The following is a 17,229-nucleotide window of genomic DNA, read 5'->3' on the forward strand; positions in this document are numbered from 1 at the left end:
ACGTCAACTTCTCGGGCAACACTGTCCATGAATTATTTTGATCGTTACGCGTTAGTTGGCGAATAAAACGCATAAACGCCGGCTAGCGTATTCATGTAGCCGACGTGTACTCGCCGTTTGTCGTCGGGAGCGACGTTCATTCGTTTTTCTGTGGCAAATGAAAAAGGTTGGCGATGCATAGCTGCTGCACCGTTGCAACGTGCAACGTGCAACGAGCCGCGGAGGCGAACGGGCTGCGTTCAACCCCCGCGCAACCCCCCGTTTGTCAAAACTCTTTATTGCCGTTCTACGGACGCTGTATTCAAAGCGAGGACTCGAATATACACCGCGGCTGGAAAAGTGCGCCGCTTCAGTTTTATATACAGATATATATAGATGTGTGTATGTGTATATAACGCGACGGCTGGTTTCGGTTTTATTATTACACCCCGCTCGAGCACCGGCCCTGGAAAAATATGCGACGATGCGCCGCTCCGAAACGGCCAGCTTGTTCCTTTCTGATAAAGCGCGATGAAAGCGACGCTGAAAGTGCAGAAGAATTTCGTTCAATGGATCAGCTAGGAAGTAGGGGTAAAAAGGACAAAGGGATTGAATGCTAAAAGACCTTTGTAACGCAATAATTGTAGTCGGAAGTAATTTAAATTTGATCGAATCTACGTTCTTCTCCCTTTGACTTCGATCAAGTTTTTTCCCTTTTCAACTATGAAAACGTCGAATACTTTTCTACTTGCATGAAATTTATTCGAAACGAAATTATGACAATAATATCAGAATTCTTGCAGGCTATTCATTAACGCAGACGCTGTTCTACGTTGCCGGAATACGTCATGCAACGAGCATGTAGGATCTGGGTGGGTGTAGAAGCGGCTCGCGTGTTCATGAATAAAAGCGCGAGTAGACGGACGGAGCAGCAGGCATTAACGAAATAAAACGAGCGTAATACCGACTGTGTTGAACACGCTTGCCGGTTGTGCGGAATTTCGTTTCTACAGCGCTCGGTTAGGGTGCATTGTAAATTTTCATTTTTCTCTCCCTACCCTCGCACGTTTTTACTGCAAATAACGCGTACTCGTAACAGTTTAATAATTATTCTATATTCTCAAACGATATTCTACAAAATCTGTTTCGATGATAAAATCACCCCCGCCACACAGGAAAACCGCGCGGTTCCGACGACACGCGTTTCCGAAAGCGGGAAACGACTTGTTAAGACAGGGGAATCGTTAAGTGCAGCACGACATAAATAAGAACGACCGAGGACAAGAGAAAATATTATCGCAACGCGTCGAGCGAAGAGTCTGGCAGAAAGTTGGCCAGGGATAGTGGCACTCGATAATAAAACGCTCCCTTTTGTCCTCGTCGCTCGGACGGCCTATAACTTCTCCGACTGACCCGCACCCCCTCGTTTTTCATCCCCATGTCGTTCTTCCTTTCTACCGTCTGGGTACGTACGTATGTATATATTGAAAAGATTTCGACAAGAAGACACTGGATGAAGGAAAAAGGGGGAGCTAGGCTGACAACGAGGAAATCACCAGCCGTGACGTACCCTCGGATGCGGATGTGTGTTACTACCATCACGGGTCCACTTCGAGTGTCAATATTGTCCGATGCGTCGTTTGCGAAATCGTTTTGTAAAAAATGACCGAACGATCGGGCGGGTTAAAATTGCCCTACTATTTTTCATATCGTTCCCAATGGAATTTCATTAAATTCGACGGACACATCGGGATGGGACACGGAAGATGGAAAGAGGATTAGAAGATCATCGAGAAGGGTTAAGTGTTGAAATCGAAAAGAAAAATCAATGTCTAGGTAGGATCGATCGATCGTAGATTAACGCTGGATCGAATAACAGCAGTGAAAATTGACATCGGACGAGTTGGAACGAACCGGTACGAGGCTGGAAGTGCACAGAAGCGAAGCAGAAGCTGCGAACGCGATTCTCCTGGCGTTGGGGTCGATGCATACAATGGGCATGAAATCCGAAAAAGGGGGAGACTGCAGATAATTGGCCGGTGCGTTTGCACAGCGTCAAATCGCGAGGTCAATCCGCTCGCACGGCAATCTCACCCTCCTGGCTTGCCGACGACTCGTATCCCTCTCCTCCCCCTTCGTCGCCCTTTCGAATTCACGGGGATGAAAATCGAGGTCGAATATACCGGGAATATGGACGACTACTCGGTCATTCGCCAGCGTATACACGTGCTTTTATGCCTGGTCGAATCGTCGGAAAACCTTCATTTTTTTTTCTCTCTTTTTATTTGCAAAAGAGGAACGAGCCGAGTCGTCGCCATTGTCAGTTTTTATTGGAGACCGTGACTGGATTTTCTTCTTATTAATTCGGGACGGGAAATGAGAAACGAAGTCTTTCGAGGCCTCTGCTCTATTTTCAAATAATTTTCACGCGACGTGTAAATTGTAGCGGTGATGGAACGATTTTGAAATTTCGTGTCGTTGCCACGTATAATACCGCCACGAATCAACCAGACTTAAAGCGGGTAAACGAATGTCCGGTTTTCATAGGTGGCAGACGAGAGCGGATCGCACGTAGTCCACGCATTATTTATGAGATTACCGGAGATTATGGGAAACGTGATTCTGGTGCCGAGTGGCTCGCTCCCAAGAGCGATTACTATGCCGCACATAATAATGCACACGCGTACACGTTGTATTAATGGTTGAACGCTGTTACGTTCGACTTCGTCGAATGAAAATGAAATCAACCCGTTAAATAATCTTTCAAAGTCCCTGAAACTGTATAGTTATTTAATATTCATTAACTAACGCTATAAAGCGGTTATCTTGGTCATAGAAACATGAAATTTTTCGAATAAAAAATCATCGACCTTTGTCTAAAACATCAAAGGTACCCGTTTCTTTCCCCCACTGTACCGTGATTCGTGCCATTTCCATGTTCGTTAGCGTCGCTTAACGTTTTATACTTCCGTCGACACGCTACCCGTCTATTCCTCCGTGATCACGCTACAACCATAAACTCATCGAGGCGAGTTGAGCATCGAGTAAAAGACGCGCATACGTTTCCCGGGCTGATTTTTACACTCGTACATAAACCGACGTCGTTGAAACACGGTGGAGGCTCGGCGGAGAGGGCTAAGCGAGGACAGGATGGTGAAAAGAGAACGAGAAAGAGGAAATAAGAATACGTGGGGCGTGAGTTGCGTACACACCGCAGGACCCTAATGGTGGCTGCTTACGAGTTGATTTATTTATCGGAGTGGCAATACCACGACGAATCCACCCTAAGAGCATGCCAGATTAGCCGAGCCCCTGTGTGTATCTTTCTCGCGGCTCTATGGACGCATAATAGACACGCGTGATAGACGAGAGAACGACTCTCCTCGTCGAGGAAAATTGCGAACGGACCGTAATGTCGAGCAAGTGACGAATGTGAGAGCAACGCGATATACCGCGTTACGTTTCTCTTAATATTTGCTTATACAACCCTGACACGTATACTTTCGTTGTTGATCTACACGGTTAGTATATGGATCCTTGTATTTTTTCGAGAATATTATTTGAAGGGGATTCAGAGTGGAAATGAATTTTTAGGGCGGTTGAATTTGATGATATTTTTTTTATATCATCGAGAGGGTTGTATCAATGGTAAGAATTTTTAATTGCAGTATGAAGAAAAATTGTAATGGTTTACTAGGTAGAAACGGCAAACTATGACTTGTCATTTTAGAAAGCTCGAGGAGTTAGCCGAAACGACGTCGCGATCTCAATTCAGTGGCAGAGAGGTGCGATTAATCGGCTCGAAGAACGTAAAATTTCGAGTTAGGCAAAGAGATGGACGAGGACAGTGGGGTAGAACGGTGAGCGAGTTAATTTCATAGCTGATCACCCCGGGTAATCCGGCCAGGGGCGGCACCAGTGATGCGGAAAACAAAGCTGCAGGGTGCGACGAGTCACCCTACCAAGCTTTTCCGAGTCGTACGTCATAAGTGCTTCCGCGCTAGATTCATCATCTTAGCCGAGCAGCTTCCAGCAAGGTTATCCACTTTTTCCACCCTTGTCGACGATGCTAGACGGCACCGGTGACGGGGATTATTCTGCTTGAACCGCCTCTGGCTCCTCTTTTCCTCCCTCTAACAAATCTTATCTCTTTCTTATTTTATCCTATCTTTGGATACTCTCGAGTATCGGATACCAGATTTTGCAATCATTCTAATCATTATAAGTGTTTAATCTTTTCGAGTTTAAAAATTCTTGCTCCATTCTGGTCGCTCTTGTACGAAGTTTTATCCTTTTCTCAAAGTCAGTCAGAGGATGGTTGAAGAAATCCATAGACTTTCGAGGCATCCAAACGGATCCCGTGTTCCATTATCTCTGATCGTGTAGCAATCGCGATCTCGTCCATCAGATTGTCGCTGACAGCAGCTCGTTATATCATTCTCGATCGATTCATCGACGGAGTAGCCAGCGTTCGAGTATTGTCCGTCTAAGCAAACAACCCACGAAACATTCTCCGCATGGAATTCCGTTGAATGGACGCTTAATTTACCGGGCAGCTTGGCCCGGCAACGAAATAACGTGGTTAAGAAGGAAGCGAAAGGGAACAACGGCGAGTGTATCCATCCCGGTCCCTGACCGACCGATTCTCCGGGGATAGAAAAAAAAGGTCCCGTCATTCTCGAGAAGAGAGAAGGGCCCTCCTCGATCATCCCGTACGTCGGCTGTATAAATATCTCCTTCCTGCCTATAAAAGATACCCGTAATTACGGCGCCTTCGGCCAGAAACACGTCCGACACTTCTACGTCGACTCGATACAGGGCGAACGGTATGCTTCGAGGGGGTGTTTACGACTTGCTTGGGGGATGTTTCACCAGTTTCGAGTTGCGTCACTCGATGCAATCCGCGGATCAGAGTCCGAGACACGTTCTCGGCGAGGAAAAAAACGACGACAGGAAATGGAGGAATAATGATACGTTCGAACGAAGCGTGACGTGGTTAAAATCGTGTAACGCATATGTCACCGATGGGTCAGGGGTTGCTTGCTCGATTATAGGAAACAGAATCAAGCATCGAGCGCGGATTGCGTATTTATGGCTACCGTTTCTGGCAAATCACCTGGCATTATCGATGAGAAGCGCCCGCTAAGGGGTAGGTCGTTTAACCGAAACCGCTTCGACTCCATAAATATCGATCTCGCCATAAATTGTTTGCGGTCGGAAACGGTAAAGTCCATAAGAGGTCGTGGAAATGTTCCAACTTCTGCTTTTCTACACTTTTCAATCGTCCAAGCCCTTACTTATCCATAAATTTCATTAAATGGTAAATGGTAATCGTTGTTGGATTAGATGGACATTTAATTGGACAAGGAAACGGTATAATAGAAACTTGCGCTCGGTGATCCGTGAGAAGAGTCAGGACCTGTATTTATTCAGATCGTTCCGCAAAATCGGTGGATCTCTTGTGCAGCTGCCCTTTCCACGTCACGTATTATGCGAACGCCATCTGCATCTTTTTTCGTGTGAACGCATGAATGCGGAATCGAAGTGGTAGGTAGGTACGTGACATCGGCATCAAAAGTTTTTCCAAGGGTTTCCCGCTCTCAGGTGGTTGGGACACGCGAGTAGAATGTCGTTTCCACGAGATCGTCGCGCAATTTCGTGAACTTCTTTAAAATCTCTTCTTCGCCCTCGCCCTCTCTTTCCAATCGAGCCAACTTTCCAGCTGGATCCGTTGGAAAGCCAATTTTGCGGTCCATGGCGAGCTGGAAACTTTCGATCTGCCATTTTTTCAGGATCTAACAGGATCCCGGAAAATTGATCTCTACTATCGAAAGAGCATCGTAGAAGAAACTTCAACCTTTCTTATTCGCATTGAGAAACTATCAACCGTGTTGAAAATAAATATACGAATACATTGAACATCGAACGGTCGATTAATTCTAATAGACACCAACCAGTGTTCAACCAGTTTCTCCGAAGCGAAGCTCATCAGAAATCGCGTAATTAGAAGTCAGCTAATTAAAGGCATCGCATCGGTACAAGGTGTACACGAGCATTCCTGATCCTTAAACGGTAGGAAACGGTGCTAATTGTCCAGCGTCGCTTCGAACAGCTCTCGCGTAGGCTCTAGCTCGCAGTTTTTGCTCTCCTCCCGCGCGTGTGTTTACTAGCTGCAAACCCTCGTTCACAGATAGATAGAGAGAGAGAGGTAGGTTACTTACGACGCAGGTAAGTAGCGATGTAAGTGGTTGTAGACAACCGGGACCCAGTGTCATAAGCAGCAGCCGCTGCCTAATGAAACTACAAATCTCTTCCTCCCGCCCTTTAGGGCACCACCTGTTCTTAGCGAAGCCAACACATCCGCTCCCGCAACAACGGGCTCGCATGTGACACGCAGCTTACGAATCAGGGGATTATTTCACGAGCTGTTTTACGTACGTTGACAGACACGCTCGAGAAGGGAACGAACGATAGAAATTTGTTAAGAAATATACGGAGAGAAATAATGTTAATTTTAACGAATCCAAGCCCTGACTCTTTATTCTCGTGAATATCCAACGCCAATACATGGAAGAAAGGGAGGAGGATATTTACCATGAAAACAGAAGACAACAATCGACGAGGCATCTGTTGTTGGGTGCCGTATCGAAAACTCGATTCCCAACGACCTTTCGATTCTCACGCGATCGTTTCGCGTCGCGTACCCCGGCTGCATACATATCTCGTAAACAACCGGTTCGGACAATAATAATTATTCGCGAAACGATCGCGCAACCCGTACCCCCGTTTCTCTGTGTTCGATTCTCCAAGCCCCTCTCTGTCTCTCTTTTTTGTCGAGAATCGAGGTTGAAAAGGGTGCGTGTAGGCGTGCAGACACGCCGCGGGGTAGGTCTGGTTCACATAGCCACACACGGTTCTCTATCGGCGCCGTTGTAAAACAATTATACGGTGTCGTCGGGCTGGCCAATCGATATATCATCAATTCCATTGTCATTGCCGGGCCAATCCGGCGTGTCATGATTATTGTTTGCAGCCCGCGCGTACAATGAAACCGCTCGGTGTATAAACCCCTCTGCGCTCGTTCTCCGCGGAAAACTGTGGGCGGATTTTACTTGGTCCAGATCGGTAGACCGGGAGGAGAGAAGGGGGCGGACTGATAAACTGCGCCCATTATCAACCGACGATTTCGTACTTTTCACGAACACGCTCGTTTCCCGTTCACCTCTGCCGATTTGTCTCTGTCCGCCGTTCTACCTCGCCTCGTTTCATCCCTTTCTCGATTATCGAACGTATACGTAGTTTCGGTACTTCGTTGACCCCACCTTTTTCTCGTACAAACCTGCTAAAACTTTCCCTATGGATCGTTCGCGTTTCGAGGAAGCGATTTCGAGCGAGGAATCGCGTCGAATTGATCCAGGTAAAAATAAAATCATTTACGCGTGACGAATTATTCTACCGATCGCAATTAATATGCATCGTGGAAAGTCACGAACGCTTACGAGTCGATTGCTTTCTTTGCAAAGTCGTATCGTTAGCTTCTTCCTATCGGTTTCTTTCGACCGAACGACGGAAGTCTGTCGAACGAGCCTGGTCGAATAACGCGAGGCGAATATAAATCTATATCCAGGATGGTACACAGCTCGTTCTCGTGGCAGGCTCGCGGGAAAAAGCAAGTGGAAAGGAGAAAATGAGAACGAACGCGAGCTGATGGGTGTGGCAGATCGGAGAAAAAACCGATGGATCGTAAAATGATTAATTGGATGAGTTCCCCGTGGACGCGAGTTCGAGTTCTGTTTGCCGGACGGACAGTAAAAGTCTGTTTGCACCATTTCGAAATGGACGTGAGATGGGAAATGTGATTCGTCGCTGTGCGAACGAGCTGGCTGTGCTTTTAAGACGCTTAATTCGATCGTCCTCTATGACCAACGCGTATACTAACCGAAGTACTTGGATAGATGGACTCGTGGTCCTGAACACACGTCGTAAAAACGTTTACGCGAACCTGGCTATCGGCCACGATCGTAAATGACTCATAATACGCGCGGCAGAAATCGTACCACCGCGCCGGAAGTGTCCGTTCCGTAAAGTGGTGCTATTCGAAGATGAAGATCCTTTAACTCGTTTCCAAGTCTCACGATGCTACGATATTTTTCTTAAATAAGATAAGAACTTTCAGTCTGCAATTCAATCTTTATCGAGTTAAGGTATCCAGAATGTTGAATTATTGACGAGGAATCCTTCGATTCTTAATACATTTGGAACACGATGACGAATAATGTAGACGGAATCGAGGATCCTTAGATCCGCAGACGCAATTTCTCGAGTAGAACAGCTGATGAGACTTCCTTGCAACAGCCTGAAAGCCTGGTGGCTCTCTTTATCCGCATGGTTGTCGACGTCGTCGGTAGGTACCCGGAGACGCGGGACATCAAATATTCAAGATTTCGCCGATGGCGTCAGCCACGCCTGTCACAGCTCGCGTTACACAGGTTTCCATCCCTCTGGCTGCCAGCCATTTAACTGATTTAGCGACTGCGAGACTGGAACACCCTCCACTTTTCCGGCTCTCGGCGTGTTCCGCGTGCCGTGACACGCGAATCGAATTTGTCAAAGATGCCGTCTCTGCCTACTTATACCATTCTATTTCCTTTCCTTCCCTTTCCTTCTACTCGAGTCTCTCTCTTCCAGCTTTCATCCTGGATTCTAGCCGAGCAATCCGAAGAATAAAGCAGCTGTCGACGACGTACACACTCGTCGGCACGCTGAACCGTCGACTTCCACGAGATTCCCGACGCCCGGGCGAGCAATGATGGATGACACGGTTGAGAAACAAAGACGGAAGTTCATTAGCATCGGACACGTAAAGACTCTTCCTGGAACGAAGACACGCGTGTCTGGCTACCGACTGAAGTCGATAAACGTGCTTCGTCGAGACATTTTTAACCCTCTTCGAGCAAACTGTTGACCGTTCGACGATTGAGAGGGGGTGTTCTTAAGTATCCTTAACCGAGCGAGTCTTCGACTTTCTTTTTCGAAAATTAATTTCACTTCGTCGGAACGCGTTCTTCGCGAACGCTGGTCGGATCGCTTGTCACCGGACGTTCATCCGATTATATCGGCGAACCGATCAAGAAATCCTTCGAACGTTAATCTGTGGTCTGTTAAGTCGTCCTGAGGACAGGTTCCCTCCAACGAGCTGTTTCTCCACGAATCGGCCCATTATTGGACGCATATTTCCAAGCAGGTTCCGATTAAGGATATTTAGACACGATCAACATCCAGAAGAATTCAAGAGAACAAGGATTCAGTTTAGTAACAACGATCGAACGATTTTATGGATATCAAGGATTACACTGAATCGATTGATTTTATAGCCGGCGAATGGAGGATTTTACGAGGGGAATATGCTTGTCATTCCTCGCCACGTTGGTATTTCTGATCGATCGATGTTCACTTCGTACGAAACAATTTTATCATTCTAATTTGGAAACTGTCTTCTTCGTTTCATATTCCGGTCTTGATTAGTTAAATGCTTTATCCTCTTATAAACGGACAGATGTTATTTTCCAAGCGTCACCATTCGAGTAGATCGTGTTATACTTGTTCTATTTTCATATTAATACAGCTTAAATATACTCTGTCTTTATGAGATTCAATTAACGTCCTTTATTTACTATAAGTCTCTGATAAATATGCAACTGAATCGAGGAAATTTTAAAAACCTCTTTCTGAATGAATATTTAGGAAGTATTAAATCTTGTTTGTTCCTAAGATATAAAATCGACATTTCGAGAGCGGTTATTTATTATCGTGTGCGCTGAAAATAATCGGGAAAGTATAAACAGCGCTACGGAATCATTCATTTATCGTCTGTTAACGAGTATTATTTTGAGAAAACATCGAGTAATAAAATTTCGAAAAAGGACGAATGATAAAAACGTAGGGACGGGTGAAACAGGAAGGCTAGTATCGTTCGGCCGCGTCAGTGGTGGAGCATCCGAGGGTTAAAAATCGACAGGACGCTAATTTTCACTCCCCTCGCCGCTTCGTAGGGCTCGATCAGCATACATATTTGTATGCACTCGCGCTCACGGGTGAAAACGAGTTCTAAACGATGGGTAATTTGAGAAGAGACCGATCCAGCGATCCACCGCCTCGCCACCCCCGTTCATTCGTGCACTGCCTTATACGGAGAAAGGAGTATTATACGCGGGACTCTGCGTACATAAAAGGGAGCCTACGTAAGTAATATAGGGGCGCCCGCGACCCTTCCGCACAAGGGTTGTATTCTAAGAGGGCATGAATTTGGTCGAGCCTTCCCCCTCTTCTTCTTCCTTCTTACTCCCCTTAGCCCGTGTCCTGGCCGTTCTTCTTCCTCCGTCGCGCGTCGCCTCGGCCCGTTTTGCGTTGCATAAGTAACCCCTCGAACCCTCGATTGTAAACCGTGCTCTTATTTGCCCCGCCAGAAGCGAGAACTCGGCCTGAAAACAGCCGCTCCACGAACATTTGTCGACGTGTCTCGAGTGGTGATATTTATAAAACATGGATATGTTTAATTAGAAAAAGGAAGAACGATTAGTTCGCTAAGGAATTTTAATGGCGATGAGAAGATGAGTGAGGAATGTCACTGATCGATTTGCACCTGTCGGAAAGACTGGTTAGAAATGAAAAAATTCGTATCCCAGGACAGGAAGTTGCTACGTGAAACTGGTTAACCCATCAGGCGGACGAGAAAAATATCATCGAACGAGAAAGATTTTGACGAGATAGCGACTTGATTTTGCAACTCGTTCGCCAGCAATTAAGGGTAGTTTACATTGATAACATAAATCGTAGACTATAGTACAGCGAGTAACTTGTCTACCTACTATAATATCCTGTATCTTCTAACTTTAAGCGGGGTTTGCACCAGTTACCGGTCAATCGGTTAGCCTGGTTAGTCTACTTTCTCAGATTCGATACTTGTACAAGTACTTCGCCTATTGGATTAGTGGCTATCTCCTAACCAGCCCGATCGTTTACACGTGTATAATAAACAGATGTTTTCCGTATTTAATTTCTGTCCGATCGAATCTCAAGGTACGCATAATTTCAAAAATTTTATTAATCAAACTAGGCTTTAGGCGTTACTCCAATTAAATTCGCGAATATTCCAAGCAAACTTTACTCCGAGTTGAGGAAACGATTAGGACTACGTATAAACGACCTATAAACACGAACCGCGAACAAGTACCGGTGCAGAGTTGAAAATTTAATCCGTTCGAGAGCGAGAGGCGAGCGTATGATAATTCGACGCTAAGAAATATAAAACCAGCACCGTGTCCAGCCAAGAATACCAATGAACCGATGCAATTACTGCACGCAGTTACGATCCGTCGAACTGACATCCTGAGCAGCGGAGTCCGATATTAAACGAAGTCCACGGGACGATATTTCGCGGCTCTACCGTCGGTAATTGCTTCCCGAAGACGTTCGATCGGTTTCTAGGATTTTCGAAAGACGATTCACCGAAGGAATACGAATAAGACGATCATTCCCAGACCACGGAACCAGCATTCCTTTCGTGATTCAACGACCTGATCGCAGAAGCGCGGATACTCATATTCAGATATTTTATTCTCAGGTAAAGAGAAGGGGGGAAGGTTAATTCCCGGGGTCAAAGATGTTCTTTCGTGAAAGCAAACAGTCGACCGTCCAATTTTCGTACCACGGCTAGACTATAGGGCGGAAGAGGGTTTTGCAAAGAGAGGAAGAGGAAGAGAAAAGGTCGGTGAATTTCTAGAGCCGTGGAGAAAGGAAGACGAGGTGAAAAGCGTTGGTAGCGTGTAAACATGTTTTTAACAAATCGATCCGAGCCCCGGTTTCGGTACCCACCTCCTGACAGTCAAACAGTCGCGTTTCAGGTTCCTGAGTGACAGTACGCCTTATCCTTGACAAGCTAATACCAAGCTACGTCGTTGAACAGAATAAAAGTAGAGGGAAGAGAGGGGATCGGCTTTGGAGTTTCGCGAACCGACCAGGCTCTAGCTGTCCCTTTCTCACCGCCTCGTCTTTCTGACAGGGACGTGTTAATCAAAATGTTAGACAAGCCACTTACACGGGCATCGTGACGTTCCCATTTAGCCCGCAGGATACGGGCCAGCCCCTTGCATCGTGCACGAGGATTTCGTGAGTGACGGAAAGATAAGCTCGCGGACGCCTGCTAATTAATAGTTATTACGCGAGACGATCATCGTCTATTTCGCGGAGAGACGTCCGAATCGAGCAGGGGGCTCGTGCTGCGAACGCGCATCGGCACCCTTTTCGGTTTTCAACTCAACTCGTGACTCGTGCTCGTAATCTATCTTATCGTGTACCGTCTTCTTAAATTTTAATTTTCATGCCCTTCGGCTCGATACGAAAACGCGCACGCGATCGCGAGCCTCGATACGCGTGTCTTATAAACGCATCGCGATGCATAGAGAGAAACGGAGAGTCGGAAAAAAGAACGGGCGATAAAGGGAAAAGAGGCTAAAGAAAAAAAGGGGTGGAAAGAGTTGGAGCAAAGAGATCGAGCGCCCCAAGGTATGCAGCCCGGCGAACTTGGGCGCGCGGATAGTAGCAAAACAAGCATCCCCCGGTCTCTTTCCCTCTTTTTCACCGGGCGTCTCGGTTTCGCTGTTGTTTGCCAAAGCGACAGAGTTGTTTCGGACCAGGCAGACGGTGGAACGAGCACGACCGGGGCAACGAGTGTTTGTCAAATGTTTGAACAAAATGTTTGTCGTATCCTGTGGACGCCGGCAGGCCAAATTAAATGCGAATGCCCTCTCCCCCACCCCCCGATTGCCAATATTCGAAATGTGTGTGCAGCGTCGCTGTTATTTGCAACGGCCGGAGACAAAGTCCGGGAGTGGCTGTGACAGCCCTGCTCCGGATATAAATGCGATGCCGTAATCATGCTGCAGCGTATCGCGAATGCGTTCCATCGCGTTTCAAATAGTTGCCACGAATAACCCGATCTCCACCTTTTTCGACTTACGTTATTTAATTTCCATTAGCATTCGAATCGCTTTTCTCCCATATCTAGCTTTGCATAATTTTGCAAATTACAGAAAATCGTCTACAGTGACGTCTTCGGAATCAATCGTAATCTCAGTATCTCTTTGACGAAATTCAGCCCCTCGTCGAAAAGCGAACGGAATTGTCAGCAGATAATGAAGACGTTCCTACGATCGTCCGCAATCAGACGTACCCGTGTATGTATACCGTTATTACCCGTGGCAGCCAGCCACTGAAACGTTCAATTATCTACGGTGCCCGCGTCATGGCCCATCGGCCGTCTCATTCTGCCGTTGAAAAGAGGCTGCCTCGAAAGGTTGCCCGGAACGAACGTGAAACGTCGTTGCTGCGAGAAGATCGTACCATTCTCTCCTACCTCATCCACGCCTGTTCCCACCTTTCGGCAGCTTCGAACGATCGAGCAGATCCACGTGTCGCTAATCAGATCCTTCAAAAGCTCGCGATCTACCTTTTGTAACCGCGTCCACCTTGAACCGAGCGCGTATTTTGACACGGTGAAGAATGACGGACCAATTACGTGGCGCCGAGACGCTGACGCTTGAATGCACGCATTCCTTTCATAGACATTATGCTCGCTGCTGGAGAAGAGAGCCCCTCGGCGAAGGTTAACAAGCGATAAATCGCGAGGATCGGAAGCTTCCAATGCAAGGATGCCGAGTCTTCTATCGGGCTTCGAAAGGATCGAGATCTTGTCGCGTACGCGTCTTCAATGGAAGGTGGACTCGATAATTGACCGTAATTGAGGAAGACTTGTCATCGTGCGTTGCGAATCTCTGAGGCTGACGAATGAGAGATTCCTCGGTTCAACGTTTCTCAGATACCCTGTACGGACTGGTCTTATCGTATTTCGAGGTTCGAGGGCTAATATCTACTCGTACCGACCGCGAACACACCTTTAAGATGGCAATAAACGGAACATGCTCATATAACCACGGATTCTTCGTCTGCAGTGTTTCTCGTGCCGAGGCTGTGCTCCTTCTCCTTTGGACGGAACAGACGCTCGGCAAAGTTAGGCGAATGAAAAAAGTTGGCGGGAGCCCTCGAGGGAGCTCGCCTCCGAGTAGTTAGCAGACTTCGGAATAATCTTCATTGAAAAAGTTTGTCTAAACCTTAGAACGGGTACGGCTTGTGTGCTCGGCCGGATATGAAACGACCAAGGCAACTTGTGAGGATCTTCAGAGGGAAAACGCGACAACTTAACCTTCTATTAGGTCATCACATAAGTAATGTCCTCGCTGCTCTTGGATACGAATTTTTCTCGTGGTTTTTCAAGAATTTTCGGTCGACACAGCTGCGCCATTTGCATTCAGCCTAATCTTTAAATTCGTACCACCGAACGCAAACCGAAGCAACATTGACGACTAATACATATCACGGTTCAGTTTGAAGAGGCTCGTTTTTCAGAGGGTGATTTTTCGGTCAAGTTCTCTCGCGTAGCTTACCGCCAGGTAGAAGCGTATCTCACCTTGCGTCGAGTTTTCGTTTCTTTCGGCGAGAACAAAGGAAAACTCCGCTCCATTTAAAGCTTCGTAAACAAATACGTTGTTCTTGGAGAAAATCGTGAGCCGGAATACTGATTTTCGCATCTGCGCTTCTGTATACCCGACCACAGGTGGGTGATGTAACGCGTCCGTTTAACAAAAGAATATTTTGACACTCGACGCTTTAGCGTTAAAATTGAAACAAAATGCAACAACTTGGTGCTAACATTGATCGGTTACAAGACGGATTAACTTTTATCCGATCACTTTTTGTTATATCCACCAGAGAGAAAGAGAGCGAGAGAGTTTTTAATTGAAAAATGACTCGGTCAACAGGTTAATCAAAAACCGATCTTTCAGCTGAACGTTGAAAATCAAGCTGAATGATCGATGCCTTTAAAATCCATGCACAATCGGTCACGGTTCCGTCTCGTTAAAACGAACGATTGCCTGAGACAAATAACTCCAGAGTGATTGACAGGCTTTATATGAAATTTCGAGTGGCTGACTAATAGCTAAAACACGATACACGACCCTGCATGCATCAACGGACCGCCGTGCATTCACATCTGCTTCCACGTTAATGAGGGAACGGTTAAGTACTCGATTCGATCCCGTGAAAGTCAAGGTCGTTGAATATACGAGCAAACGCGTGTTCTACATTCAAAATTAAGTAAACTGTTGATTGAAATTTCAGAAACCGGAAAGATTCCCGGAATTTGCGGAGGAGAAAGTAAAATTTATTTATAAAATGCTTGATTCTAGGTAGGGGGCATAAAACTTACGACGTTTAATAATTTGGTTGACGCCACGAACATCTGCCGCTCTCCCGGCAACCCTTTGCAACTCCCTCCACCTTCTCCCCACCACGTCACGGTATTGTTTAATTAATCATGTTGTATTAATAAAAGCTTGCCTAATTGAATTCGCTGATTTCACACCGTTAATACGAGTTTCATTTAAATTGAATGAAGTATCGTTCCTCCTCCCCTTTCCACCGACTCCCAACTACCCCTATTTTGTCCACCCTTCTTTGCCATCCCCCACTGTACCCCTGGCATCGTCGCCTTGAAACCGGAGCCACCCTCAAATCGTTCTTTTTCTCTCGCTGTTTTATTGATCTACATTCCCTCCGGCTACAGTCCTCTAAAACGGTTTACTAAAAGGTAACCTATTTTTCATTGCCTCTACGACCGGCATACCGAACGATTTCTCCTCAACATTGGACCGTTCACGATCCACCAAATCATTATTCCAAGGGGATATCGAAACACGTTGTTAGAATGCTTGGTTTCACCGGAACCTGATATCACGATTATTTATTGAACTGTTTTTCTCAGGCAAAATTTAGCTGAGATACTTTGTAAGCATAATAATAATTTGATCTTGCTTTGGATACGTAAGATTGTTATCGAAGAATTATTTCTTCTTAATTTACGAGCTTCGTGTTTCTTTTAAATTTAATTTGAAATAAAAATAAATAAATTATCACTCACATAATATGTGTAGGTTGATCCGGTAACACTGAAGGCAATCCACCAAGAACTAAGAGGGAGCTTTGGGTAGGATGAATAATAGGCTAAGATGGCGAGGTCCTTAATTAGCGTGATTAAGTTGCAGGTGGTAGCAGACATCTATCTTGGTAGACGCTCCTAAGTGTTTATAAGAGGAAAATGTAAGACATAGGTAAACGAGTGGTAGGAGTATTGCGAAAAATCAAAATCAGGAATTTTATGTAACAATAACAAATTATCCAGGGTTGATATTACCCGTTCATTGTATTTGTCGCGACAGAATAATTAAACACTCGTAAAAACAATGCTCGGTGTAAACAGCATCGGGGGAAAAAAAGCGTGTGTTTCACGATGTGTGTATCTACAGCGCGTAATTTCGAGCGTATTAATTCGTTTCATTTGAAACAGAATGTTTTCGTCGTTCGACCAATTAAATCTCGTTTTTATGTTTGCCAATTGTTTTGACACGCGAATAGTTTAATAAAAATGTAGCACTTTGAAAAGAAATGTACCATCACAATCTGGTAATTAGTGTTACAGAAATGTGAGGTTATCAATTTTACTGGTAACATGTTTACATTTAAAAAATATGTATATCATAACTTTTGTTTCCCATTGCTTACTGTATTTATATATTAACCGTCGAACGGTGGATATTTATATATTGAAAATATGAATAATTCAGAAATTAAAAATGAGTCGAAATTCAAATCGAAATATTGCACATTTTGGCGGTCCCGCCATTCGAGGTTTAAACCACTATCATAACCTAAGCTAACAGCATGTTCGTTCTCTTAAGTTTATATCCTTGACGTTACAAAGTCAAATCATATAAACTTGTACTTTAATCACTGTTTATTAACAGTTATCAGTACTAATTCATTGTATTTGTGACATGAAAAACATAATCCAATATTGGTACCTACATGTTCATCTTCTGGAACATTCGAGCGGTACCTCCGAATACAGCCACAAGACAACTTCTTGTATTTCTCTGTAAATATTTGCAACGTTGAATTAATAATTAAAGTATGTGAATAATTAGTAATAATAAATTGTGGAAGAAAGAAGAAATTAAAAAGGAACTAACAATGAGTAGCGAAGAACCACAGGTCCACAAGTTTCGGCTGCTCCCAGTAGAATAGACGCATGCACCGCCAGGGTGCGCCACAGTGTCCCATCGCCGCGCTGTACGG

The 17,229-nt window shown here is 45.4% G+C and overlaps 1 protein-coding gene across 2 annotated transcripts in view; it reads right to left on the reverse strand.

The window, feature by feature from the left end:
- Galk (N-acetylgalactosamine kinase) overlaps positions 1–17,192 on the reverse strand; it is a 76,160-nt gene extending 58,968 nt beyond the window's left edge. For both annotated transcript variants that reach the window (XM_034328371.2, XM_034328391.2), the window contains exons 1-3: positions 17,124–17,192; positions 16,960–17,027; positions 16,016–16,171 (exon numbers count right to left, since the gene is read on the reverse strand). The gene's annotated coding sequence lies outside the window, so the exon portion shown is untranslated. The remainder of the gene's footprint in view (positions 1–16,015; positions 16,172–16,959; positions 17,028–17,123) is intronic.
- Between the last annotated feature and the right edge of the window lie 37 nt (positions 17,193–17,229).

Source organism: Osmia lignaria, chromosome 9 (assembly GCF_051020975.1).
Source record: "Osmia lignaria lignaria isolate PbOS001 chromosome 9, iyOsmLign1, whole genome shotgun sequence".
Lineage (NCBI taxonomy): Eukaryota > Metazoa > Arthropoda > Insecta > Hymenoptera > Megachilidae > Osmia > Osmia lignaria.